At 39.4% G+C, this 12546-nt stretch overlaps 2 long non-coding RNA genes across 7 annotated transcripts in view; one reads left to right on the forward strand and one right to left on the reverse strand.

The window, feature by feature from the left end:
• LOC138388605 (uncharacterized) overlaps positions 1–12546 on the forward strand; it is a 203298-nt gene that overhangs the window by 164137 nt on the left and 26615 nt on the right. For 3 of the 6 annotated variants that reach the window (XR_011234138.1, XR_011234136.1, XR_011234137.1), the window contains one exon: positions 9780–9859. The exons of the other annotated variants lie outside the window; for them this stretch is intronic. This is a non-coding gene — a long non-coding RNA (uncharacterized lncRNA). The remainder of the gene's footprint in view (positions 1–9779; positions 9860–12546) is intronic. 6 annotated transcript variants of the gene reach the window in all.
• Positions 1–12546, reverse strand: part of LOC138388608 (uncharacterized) — a 215466-nt gene that overhangs the window by 103848 nt on the left and 99072 nt on the right. The window lies entirely within an intron of this gene.

Raw genomic sequence — 12546 nt, forward strand, 5'->3', positions numbered from 1 at the left:
CTCGAAGGCGATGCCTCCATGACGGAGGGCAGCACCAACAGGATTGCAGAAAAGTAGAACTGGAGCCCCGTTTACTGTGCCTACAGCCACCCTACCTGAATTGCTTTATTGTTTAAGTAGTTTTGCCTTGAGATTTTCTGTTATTTGCTATAGAAATCATCCACATTCGTTTGATTTCTTCCTTTTCTGATTACCAAAGCCCTATCTTTTAGTGTCTCAGGCATTTCTACTTGATTGTTTTATGCTGTTCAGGAATGTTTGAAGTCAAAGGCTATGTTTATATCCCTATCATGTCTGACATTAATGCGCTCTTCTTAGTGAATTCCTAAGTACATATTTGTTGAACTGAATTATTTGAATGGTGGAGTATTTGAAAAACCAGTCCATGGAATTGAATAGAGATTTTCTTCTAATTCACGTCCTTTTCTTTAACCACACTACTTCCCTCTAGGATTATTAGTGAAGTTTGACTTTTTATTTAAGATGACTAGTGTGTAATATATGTTCAGGTGGTTAGTTCTACTCTAAAACATATTGCTTGGATTTTGCCTTTTGTTTTTGTGCAACTTTACCATCAGAACCAGAATACTCGTACATGTTTGAGTATTGGCTTTCAGTCTAATAAATGCAATTTTGTTTTCTTCTCCATTATAAATCTGAGAATAAACTTTGTGTTTTCTGTGCTAATTGTAAGAATGAGGGACGTGAGCAGTAGGAAACATAGTTCAGGAATGATTTGTATTTGGCTTTGGAGTGAGCATTCACAATAAGATTCCCTAAAGTGCGCATACCCCACTGTGTTCCTAGGACCTGTGTTTTGGGCAGGGCAAGAGAAGAGGTGTGGTGGTGAGTATGGTAAGAGGGGTCTTGAGCCATAGGATGGATTATCTAGTTGCTTATATTTTAAGGCTGTATGAAACAAACCACTTTTTTTTTTCTTTCTTTCTTTTTTGCCACAGTCAAGATATTCCTGTACTCTTCTATCTTTTAAGTTGTTATAATAATCTCAAAAAAGTATGGGGTAAGGTGCGCTTTTTCTTCTTGAAAATCTATGGTGTTGCTTTCAGTTATGTTAACAAGAACAATCATGAACTTGTGGTTTTGATTTTACCAGGTAATCTAGTAGTACATTTTGAATCCTTCAAAAAGTGATTTACATTAAGGGAAAATTTTAATTTTTTTTCTTGATAGGTTGTGATGAAAATCTGGGAGAGTAATTTTTAAGAAGATAGGGAAAGTTATATGATGTGCTTTACCCAGAATGAATCTTAGGACATTTGCTAGGAATGCTGGGATGAAGGCACTTTTTTTTCTGAATTTCAACCTGAAAACATAGTCATTGAACTCCTGGCAGTTATCTTCTGACCATCAAAGGAAAGCTAGTTGAATAAGAAGTCAACACTGAAGGAACAGAGTGGAGAAAAACCATGCCCTGGTCACCTCAGTTGAGCTGCTAGCTCAAGCCTTCCGTGAAGGTGCTATGCCTTTACACTTTCAGTTATACAAGTCAGTAACACCTTGTTTAATCCAATTTGCTTTGGATTTTTCTCTTACATGTATGTGAAAATGTCCTGGTACATCCTTCTCATCACTCATTCCATACCTTTATAATAAGAGCTCAAGGTAACTCACTAAATCTTGAATTGTGAATTAGGCAAGTAAGCCTCTAATACAGTTATGCCGGGTAGCAGACAATGCAATCTACTCACTGATTTTTTTTTTCAGTACCAAATACAAGGACTAAGGTGGTAAACAAATATGTAGTCCACGCCATTGCAAATGGAGTTTGTTGTTAATTCGATGAGACTGACGTTATGTGAACAGTCTTACTATGAATGTATTCTTATCAACGGAAGTTAGGGTTCTAGAAAAAAGGAGCATGTGTTCATCTACAGTGATTGGCCCTTTGGCAGGGACTCCTGCTGAACCCTTGGCACCTCTAGAACTGTAAAATAAACAACTATGGGCAACTTGGAATCTGGCTGACTTAAAAAAATAAATACAATAAGTCAGTATTAATTATTTTTTCATAAGAAGAGTTTATAAAGGTGCAGGACCACAATCACTTATTCAAAATCTTGGGGCCCACATGTGTTTTTAAATTGCAGAACTTTTTATATTTTAGAAAGTTTAATTTGGTAGACATCCCTCATTATCTGTGAGAAATTGGTTCCAGGACCACAGATGCTCAAGTTCCTTATATAAAATGGCATTGTAATTACATATACCTTACACACATCCTCCCATATACTTTAAATCATTACTTCTAATACCCATTATGATGCCTGTATATCACTTTATTCATGTGACAAATTCAAGGTTTCCTTTTTGGAACTTTGTGGAATTTTCTTCCCCGAGATGTTTTCTATCCATGCTTGGTTGAATCCCTGGATGCAGAACCCCTGGATCCTGAGGGTGGACTGTACATACTGTGTATTTAATGTGACTTCTCTGCTGTGGTTTGGATGTGATTCATCCCTGCCAAAACAATCAATGATGCAGTGTTGGGAGGTGGGGCCTGGTGGCAGGTGTTTGATCAGGGAGGTGGATCCCTCCTGAGGAGACTAATGCCCCCTCCAGGGAGCATGTTCTCTCCCTTGTGGGAATGGATCAGTTCTCCAAGAGTGGGTGCTGTAAAGTGAGGGTCCTCTCCTGTGTGGTCCCCCTTCACACATGCCTGCTTGCCTTTCCGTTTCTCCATGTGCTAGTGCAGCTGAGGCCTTTACCGGCAGCCGAGCTGATGCCGGTGCCATGCTTTTGGTCTTTATAGCCACCGGAATTATGGGCCAAATAAACTTCTTTTATTTATAAATTCCCCAGCCTCAAATATTCTGTTATAACAACACAAACAGGTAAGACAATCTTTTTTTTTTAAGGAATGGACAGGTGTTTTTTTTTTTTTTTCTTAATACAGATAATAATATCTTAACATTAGTTGAACTACTAAATAAATGCCAGGCTCTGTGTAAAGTACTTTTCTGTATTATCTTAACTTACCTGTTTAATAAATTGTATTCATTTATATACTTGAGAAAATTTAGAGAGGTTAAGTGACGTTATCAAGGTTTATTCAGCTAGGAGATAGGAGAATTGAGATTGTAACCTAGAGCTTTTGGCTCTGAGGTCTGTGCCCTTAACCGCTGTTCAGACTGTGGATTGTGCTGTGCTGCTCAGGGCCAGTGCGGAAGGCGTCATGTCTTGCCCACGGGGTTACTGTTCTTTTCAGCAGGGACTTTCTTGAGTACATGGTGAGAGAGGAAGGGAAGGGGGAAGAAGGGACTGTCTTGAAATCTTACTGTACGGGGAAAAAGAAAATTTTTAAAATGTACTTTTAACCCATCACATATCACAGCTACATGATGGGCTAAAAAAATTGAAACATACCTCTGATGCCACATTTTCTAAAATAAAATTCTATCAGTGTTGTCTGTCAGAAACATGGGAAGGGTAATCGCAGCCCAATGTCCACTCTCAGGTTCAGTCTGGGCACATCCGTGAGTATTTTCTGAAACTTGATTCCTGGGATTGGGATTCTAGCGGTAAGGATAATGGCACGTTAGTCTTTTAAACTTTAATTATGAAGTTCTGGTCTGTAATCCTAGGACTATTCACTGAATTCATGAAATCTTTAGAATTATAATATTTTTTAAGTCTGCCCATTTGAGCAGAAAATATTTGTTATTTTCCTCATTTTTATTTCTTTAATTGGTATTGAGATTTAACATTTTTGATGTATTTTTTTTTTTTTACCTGTTTTCATTTTTCCTTCAGGATTTTAAAAGATTTTAAGTGGTCTTCACAAATCTATTATTCTTTTGGAAGAGAGATGTAGAAAATTAAAAGGAATGGACTCTGGAGCCAGATTGTTTATTGCATTGGCTAGAACTTCTAGAACATTGTGATTATAAGGAGCATCTTGTCTTGTTCAATTATTAATGCTTCTGATGTTCCATTAAATGCTTACATTTTTGGAATGTTTATAATATTTTGACATAGAGCATTTTTTTCTTTTTTAAGATGCACCTATGTCCTAGGAACGATTAAGCATTATGTCTGCCTTTGAGTGTACTTTATAAATGTGAAAGAGATCGGTTTGCTGGTTAAGACTTTTTAAAACCAGAAGTATATGTTGAATATTGTCAATTCAATTTTGACATCTGTATAGGCCAGATTTTAAAGTGTATAAAATGATGTTAAAAAGTGTTTAATTGTCACTGTGTTGCAGTTGCTACAAACTAAAAATAAAGTTACTTTTATCTAGTTAAACTGCACTGTAGTTAATCTCTGGTCGTCTACAAATATTTAGCTTCTATGGTAGTTTCAAGAATATAGTGCTTATTTTATTTTTGTGCTTTTAAAAATATAGTTTTATAATATATTGACTTATATTTAATTTATATATGTTTTATTAAAATATCTATGTGGTCCTAATATGTAGGAGCTCAGTGAATATTTGTTGAATAAGTTAATTTTTGTAATTATCTGATTAGTGAGTTATCTTGATAGCTTATTTTTTCACTGGTGATAGGAAAAGAATATAGGAATTTTAGAGATGGAAAAAACTCAGAAAATATTTATGCATATTAACAGTTTTAGTTTCCTGGTTTCGTGGTCATAGGGCTGACTTCTGATCCTGATTTCCCATTCTGACTTCATAGCATCTTGCTATGCATACCAGTCTACTAGAAGCAATCTGTTGGGTTTAGGTATTGAATCCCCCACCCCCCACAGAGACAAAAGGAATAATCTGTTCACCAAATGTGAGAGAATGTACACATTGTAGAAATTGAAATTTTTTAAAACCCAGAAATACAATGGGATATTTTTTCACACATCAGCCTTAATGGCTCTGAGTTTCTCCCTTTCTAAATGTTAATATCTATAAAGAAGGAGTTTGGGAAACTTTCAGGGAATAGAATAATTGGTATTAGCTCTTCAGTTTTGAGAATTTGATCCAATGTGAAAATCTTCATCTATAGCTAGAAAAAATGTATATAAATATATATATTTTTAAGAGACAAGGTCTTGCTCTGTCATCGAGGCTGGAGTATAGTGGTACAATCATAAAGCACTGTAACTTTGAACTCCTGGGTTCAAGCTATCCCCCAACCTCAGCCTTCCAAGTAGCTAGGACTACAGGCATGCACCACCATTCCCAACTAATTTTTAAATTTTTTGTGGACATGAGGTCTCACTATTTAGCCCAGGCTGGTCTCGAAGCAGTCTTTCTGTCTTGGCTTCCCAAAGTGCTGGGATTATAGGCATGAGCCACTATGTCTGGCCTATAGATAGAAAATATTTTAAAGTCTGATACTAGTTTAAAGTTTAGGGAGTGGAAACTGATACTAAATTTCCAGTTTTTTAGTTAATGGTCCAGTTTAGAAGTATCTGGAAATAATTGCCATCTAAGGGGATATGCTTATGTAAATAGAGTTGGTGACCTTAATTAATTAGCTGGCCATTGTTAGGGTGAGTGCTTTTCGTACACTAAAGCTCTGCCTGTCACTTCTACAAGCCTTTTTGGGGCAACACATGGTAGCTCACACCTGTAATCTTAGCACTTTGGGAGGCGGAGGCGGGAAGATCGCTTGAGCCCAGGAGTTTGAGAACAGCCTGGACAACAGCAAGACCCTGTTTCTTTCTTTCTTTCTTTTTTTTTTTTTTTGAGACAGAGTGTCACTTTGTTGCCCTGGCTAGAGTGAGTGTCGTGGCATCAGCCTCGCTCACAGCAACCTCAAACTCCTGGGCTTAAGCGATCCTACTGCCTCAGCCTCCCGAGTAGCTGAGACTACAGGCATGCGCCACCATGCCCGGCTAATTTTTTTTTTTTTATATTTTTAGTTGGCCAGATAATTTCTTTCTATTTTTAGTAGAGACGGGGTCTCGCTCTTGCTCAGGCTGGTCTCGAACTCCCGACCTCGAGCGATCCACCCGCCTCGGCCTCCCAGAGTGCTAGGATTACAGGCGTGAGCCACCGCGCCCGGCCAAGCCCCTATTTCTTTAAAAAAAAAAAAAAATTAGCTGGGATCATGGCGCATGCCTATAGTCCCAGCTGAGCCAAGAGGATTGCTTGAACCCAGGAGTTTGAGACTACAGTGAGCTGTGATTGTGCCACTGCAGTCCAGCCTGGGCAATAGAGCAAGACCCTGTCTCTTAAAAAAACAAAAGCCTTTAGTTTTTTTTCCTTGTGAGACAGAGTCTCACTCTGTTGCTCGGGCTAGAGCGCCGTGATGTCAGCCTCGCTCACAGCAACCTCAGACTCCTGGGCTCAAGCAATCCTTCTGCCTCAGCAGGGGGTCTCAAAATGCATTTTGAGAAACAGCCCTGCGCGTCCAACTGCAGAACAGTGGTGCCTGACACAGGGTGAGGGGAGCCACTGCACACAGTGCAGGCCACGTCTAGCAGCGGGTTGCAGCCTAACAGTGCTACGTATCAGTGCAGTTATCCTTGTTAGGGAGATCAGTAGTTCTTCCCAGCGGCAGAAACTGCACTCCAAACCACTTTCTATGTCCCTAGGGTAGAGGACAACTGCAGCTGAAGTAAGAGGTTCAGAATTCCATTCTATACAGGAACTTAAAACTCAGTGGTTTATTATAGGTTTAAGAGAACCAGAATGACATGAGACCCTGGGTGTGGGGAGGAAAAATTAACACTGTGACTTGAAAAGATCATTCTCCCACCTTCCACTCCTAATTCACTTAAAAGATCAGCATTTCAGGTAAATATACTAAGTTGTATAAGATTAAAACCTATGTGACTAAGTCCCAGCTGAAAGGAATGGGCTCAGAAAGGCTTTTCTAGGCTGGGCGCTGTGGCTTACAGCTATAATCCTAGCACTCTGGGAGGCCAGGGCGGGTGGATCACTCGAGGTCGGCGTTCGAGACCAGCCTGAGCAAGAGCGAGACCCCCATCTCTATTAAAAATAGAGAGAAATTATCTGGCCAACTAAAAATATATAGAAAAAAATTAGCCGGGCATGTTGGCACATGCCTGTAGTTCCAGCAACTCGGGAGGCTGAGGCAGGAGGATTGCTTGAGCCCAGGAGTCTGAGGTTGCTGTGAGCGAGGCTGACATCACGGCACTCTAACCCGGTTCATACTCATCTAATGTATCCTTTCTTAAATATGTCTCTTGTAGGGACGATATTGCTTTATGATTTTTTAACCCACCATAAAATCTTTGGCCTAATTTCTTTTTAAATTGGCAAGTTCAACTCGTTTACATTATTTTAATTCTTTTTTTTTTTTTTTTTTTTTTTTGAGACAGGGTCCTGCTCTGTCTCCCAGGCTAGAGTGCCGTGGCATCATCATAGCTCACAGCAACCTCCAACTCCTGGGCTCAAGTGGTCCTCCTGCCGCAGGCTCTGGAGTAGCTGGGACTATAGATTCATGCCACCATGCCCAGCTAATTTTTCTATTTTTTGTAGAGATGGGGTCTCGTTCTAGCTCAAGCTGGTCGTGAACTCCTGGCCTGAAATGATCCTCCTGCATCAGCCCCTGTTGTAGTTACTCTAATTGGGCTTGCTTTTGGTCCTTTTCCCCCTTTCCTGCCTTTCATTGCATAGGTTGTATTTTTTTCTATTATTGTTCTTATGCTGGTTGTCCTTTAAACCTATTCCTGTTTATTTCTGCATATTGGTTACACTTAAAGTAGCTTTTTCTTCCCCCACAAATGACAAATACTCTGGCGCACTCTTATGTTCTCTGGGTGTGTGTCCTAACTCCCCGTCCCCAGTGAATGTATTGCTAGTATTTTAGGTCAGAGTTTTTTTTGATATCAAGGCATTTGACTACTTTTACTTTGTCTCTCTCTTTTTCTTTTTCTTTTCAATATTCCTCCAAGATTGTGCTTAGTGGGCTTTATATGACATTCTGAGGCTTTGTGTTCTTGGGAATATTTTTGCCTAACATATTGGAATGATATTTTGTCTGGATGGAAAATTCTAAATGTAAAGTTCTTTTAATTCAAGACTTTTAAAATAGAGGTAATAATCCTTTACCTGGAATTCCAAAATCAAAAAAAGATCTGAAAACCAAAGGTCTTCTTGTAACTCATTTGGCAACAAAACCCAACAAGCTGACATGAGCCTGTTTATGGCTCATTTGACAGAAGAACCCAACCTGAACTGTCATGAGGGTATTTATGGCTTTTATTCATCTCATTTAGTGTGAGTATTTACAGATTTTTGCTTCAAAATATTAATGAGTTCAATTATGGGTTAGTGCCTTAGACACTGCTCTGGATGTTACATAATATACGATATATACCATATTACTGTTGTAAAATCTGAAAAATTCTTGTCTTACTCTGTTTTGTCCATCTGTAACAGAATACCACAGCTTGGGTAGTTTATAATGAATCAGAAGTTTATTGGCTCACAGTTCTGGAGGATAGGAAGTCCAAGAGCGAGAGGCTGGTATCTCGCTGGGCAGAGAAAGCGAGGCAGTGGGGGAACTTGCCCCTTTACAATGAACCCTTCCTGATGGACGCACTCTCAGTGCAGGGCCAGCATGAATCCGTCCGTGAGGGCTGATCGCTAGTCCCAATACTGTTGCATTGGATATTGAGTTTCCAACACATGCTTTTTGGAGGATACATTCAAGCTATAACAATTTTAAATTCTGAAAAAACCCTTGCCTCAAGAAGTATGGATTGTGAATTTGGGTTACTCCATCTTGTATCCAGTGTTACGTACTGCGATATATATTAATCTTATTCTTTTGCTTTGGCGTTGGTCTATTCTTTTCTTTCAGTGTTTTCGAATTTTTTCTTTGGTGAACTTAAATTTTCTAGGAATAGTTTCCTCTGTTATTTGGCTCTTTGAGCCCTTATAATATTGACTTCTTTTATCTTTAATTCTGGGAAAGTTACCCCCATTATTTCTTGAAATGTTTTATTTCTTCCCTCCTTCTGAAACTCCAATTATCTGGATATTGTCTCTTTTTCATGCTCAATATTTCTACTTGATTCTTTTTCATTGTTTCTTGTTTTGGTTTCGTAGTGCTTACATCTCTCATTGACTTCTTAGGGGTGTATTCTTGGATCCTCCATTTCAATAATTCTACTTCAGATGGCATAAATTGTTTAGTCTGTTGTCTTTCTTTTACAGTGGTTTTATGCTCCAGATGTATCTGTTTGTCTATGTCCCTTGGGGGTGGGTATTAGTTACTTACTCTAATGTGCATTGGAATTTGTGTCAGTCCAGGTGAGTTTAAGGAGAGGAAGGGCTTGAGTCTCAGGGCAGCCAGCTGCCTGGCACTGCTGAAGTGCTGTTGAGTCTCCTCTTGGCTGATGCTGCATCAGGCAACTTCTGATGAGGGTTTGCTTCTTGCACTCTCAGAATGAGCAATATCGGGAAGAGGCAGTGTCCTTAGATCATAACTCCCTCTCGGCTCCGTACCCCTGGCCCTTGCTGTGGGAGCCCGAGTGGGGGCAGGAAGGGTGAGCGCCGAGGGCACTGTACCTGTTTCCACAGCTTTCCCCACAGGGCTTTTGTGTTGTCTGCATTTTATCTTGCTGCCAAAGACATCTAGGCTGTTGCTGCTAATTTCTGTGGTGAAGGGACAATCAAGGAGGGGCAAGGGCAGAATTCAAAAAAGCTTTTAGCTCATTTGTCTTTTAACTCTGACCTCTGCTGCCCTTTGCTTCTGGTCACCCGTTTCCTCTCAGATAAGTTCAGTACAGCTTCTGGTATCTCCAACAGTTTGTGTTTCTTTTTGTTGCTGCTGCTATTACTGTTCCTGGAATCTGGATTTACTTCTGTGTTTTTTCCTTCCCAGGGTTGATTCTGTTGGGACCAGAAGCCTGTGACAGTTTGCAATCTTGATAGGAATTGGATGACCTCATTTGGGCCAATAAGGTTAGTTACACAAAGATTTCCTCAAAAACATGAAAATCTTTAGTTAAAAAGTGTATACAAACTAAATGAAAATAATCATGTACGGGTTCCTGTTATCTATTGCCATGTAACAAACTATCTTAGAACTTAGTGGTTTTAACGAGCAATTCTTTTATTAATAATTTACCTCTCATTTTTGAAGGTCAGGAATTTGAGCAGGTATTGGTACTTCTTCTTTTATTTATTTATTTATTTATTTATTTTTGAGACAGAGTCTCACTCTGTTGCCCGGGCTAGAGTGCCGTGGCATCAACCTAGCTCACAGCAACCTCAAACTCCTGGGCTCAAGCAATCCTCCTGCCTCACCTCCCGAGTATACGAGACTGCAGGCATGCACCACCATGCCCGGCTAATTTTTCTATTTTTTTCTAGAGACAGGGTTCCACTCATGCTCAGGCTGGTCTTGAACTTCTGAGCGCAAGCAATCCTCTTGCCTTAGCCTTCCAAAGTGCTAGGTTTATAGGCATGAGCCACAGCGCCCAGTCTCATATTCTTTTAGTAAAGTTGTAAAATTTTATTATGTAAGTTTGCATATTTCTTGTTAGATTTGTTCTAGGTATTTTATGGATTTTTCTTTCTATTTGAAGTCCTATTGTTATATTTTCCTAACTGATTAATATATAGGAACCTAATAATTTTTATATGCTAATTTTTAATCCAAACACCATACTGAACACTTGAATTAGTTTTTTAAATTTTATTTTTGTTATTATCATTTTCTTTTTTGTGATAGGATTTTGCTATGTTGCCCAGGCTGGTCTTCAAACACCTGGATGCAGGTGATCCTCCGTCCTCAGCCTCCCTAGTAGCTGGGACTACAGGCATGCACTGCTGGACCTGGTTTTCAGTTAGTTTGATAGTTGAAATGCTTATTGTCTTCCAAATATCTCCAAATAGTGGCATTTTTTAGTTGTTTTCTGATATTTAAACTGTTTATCCTTTTGGAATCTTAACTGAATTAACTAAGACCTCTAGTATAATGTTGAATAGTGCTAGTGTTGGCTGAATATCCCTGCTTATCCTGACTTTTTATAATTGACCATGTTATCAAAGATTACATTTTCAACAGCGTTTTAAAAGATTGTGGAACACTTGAGTCCTATTGCCATATTAAGTATGCCTTGTAATTTTTTGTTGAATATGATGATATACTGGGTAAAAGGAGCCATGGTAAATACGCATTTGTTGTGAGGTTTTATGTTTATCTGGTTGGGGTTTAGGCCATTTTACTATTTACTTTTACTATTTACTATTTACTAGCTTTAGGTGTTGGAGGATAAAGTTTCCTCTTGTGCCCTTATGTTTGTCCTCTCTTGTCTTTGAGTTTGAGACTAATAAGGCACTTATTTCTTTTGTCATCCTGTTATGTGGGAGCCCTGTAGGTGTGTGGCAAGGTGTGGGGGGAGGGGAGACATTAGACAGTGCCGTGGTTAGTTCTCAGGTTTTCAGTGAGTCTGTGCCCCTGGCTGTGACCTACACAAAAGTGCTTCTCAGTTTTGTTTTGTTTCTACCCCCAAGTGAGACAAAAGGGCTGGAGCAGACTGGAGTGGGATATTTATTTCCCCTCCCCCAACTTGGTTAGTTTTTGGTAAAACCCGGTTGGTTAGGCTCCGGTGAAAGTTTCTCTCGAGGGCCAGCCTTACTAGGAGAACAGAATGCGCTGGTGTGTTGCTTCATGGCTGCCTTCCCTCCCTTTGCTGAGGCACAGGAGACTTTCTCTGACCTTCACCGTGGGAACCTGGTAGGGCGGTTCCTGGAGGTGAAACCCACAGACCTGTGGGGGCCTGCCTGAGACCAGGCACCCCTGGAGTCCTTAACTGTTAAACTTGTCTACGCTGAGCCTCCAGCTAGTCATAAATTACAGTTTAGATTTTCCTGCCCTGGTACTGGGTCCTGCAGAGTTTCTGCTTGTGGGTTTCTGTTCTGGCTGAGTTGTGGTTCTCTGTGTCTGCCTGCCTGTCTCTCTCGTTTGGGGAGCAGCAGTTTTCTGTGCACCCTCATTTCTCCAGTGGATCTGAGATGTTGGGTTTTCCATTTGTTCAGCCTATTTCTTGTTCTGTGGATGGGAATGATGACTTCTAAGCTCCTTACAGATTGGAAACCAGAAGTCAAATTGCCATATTTTTTCAAGATTGATTGATTGCTTGCCAGTATTCTCATTATAATAAAGTGACTTCTATTCAGGCATGTTATAAAGATATACTTATCAATAGCTAAAGTAGAAAGACACAGATTAGAAACTTAAGTAGCAGGAACATAAAGCCTTAGAGTTGCAAGAATGAAACATCAGAAATACATTTTCTGCTGAGGATTTGCAACTTGATTTTTTTTGCATACAATATTTAACATGTCAGCATTGTGTTATTCTTTAATAAATACATGTTTATGTGAAATATTCCACAGAAACTCCGTGGACATCTCATTTCTTAACCTTTTTGGCCTGCAGGGCCTGTGGTCATCATAGTGAGATAATACCTTGCTTGTTGGCATCAGGAAACAGATTTAAAGAAAGCATTAATAATTTTATGTCTCTTTACATTCTGCAAAAATATCCTTAATGTTCTACTGCACAGTAGCAAGACTGCCTTATCTGAAAGCTGCTTGGTCGTCTCTAAAATTATCTTTTCTAAAGTATTTATTGAAATAAA

The sequence above is a fragment of the Eulemur rufifrons genome, chromosome 7 (assembly GCF_041146395.1).
Source record: "Eulemur rufifrons isolate Redbay chromosome 7, OSU_ERuf_1, whole genome shotgun sequence".
NCBI lineage: Eukaryota > Metazoa > Chordata > Mammalia > Primates > Lemuridae > Eulemur > Eulemur rufifrons.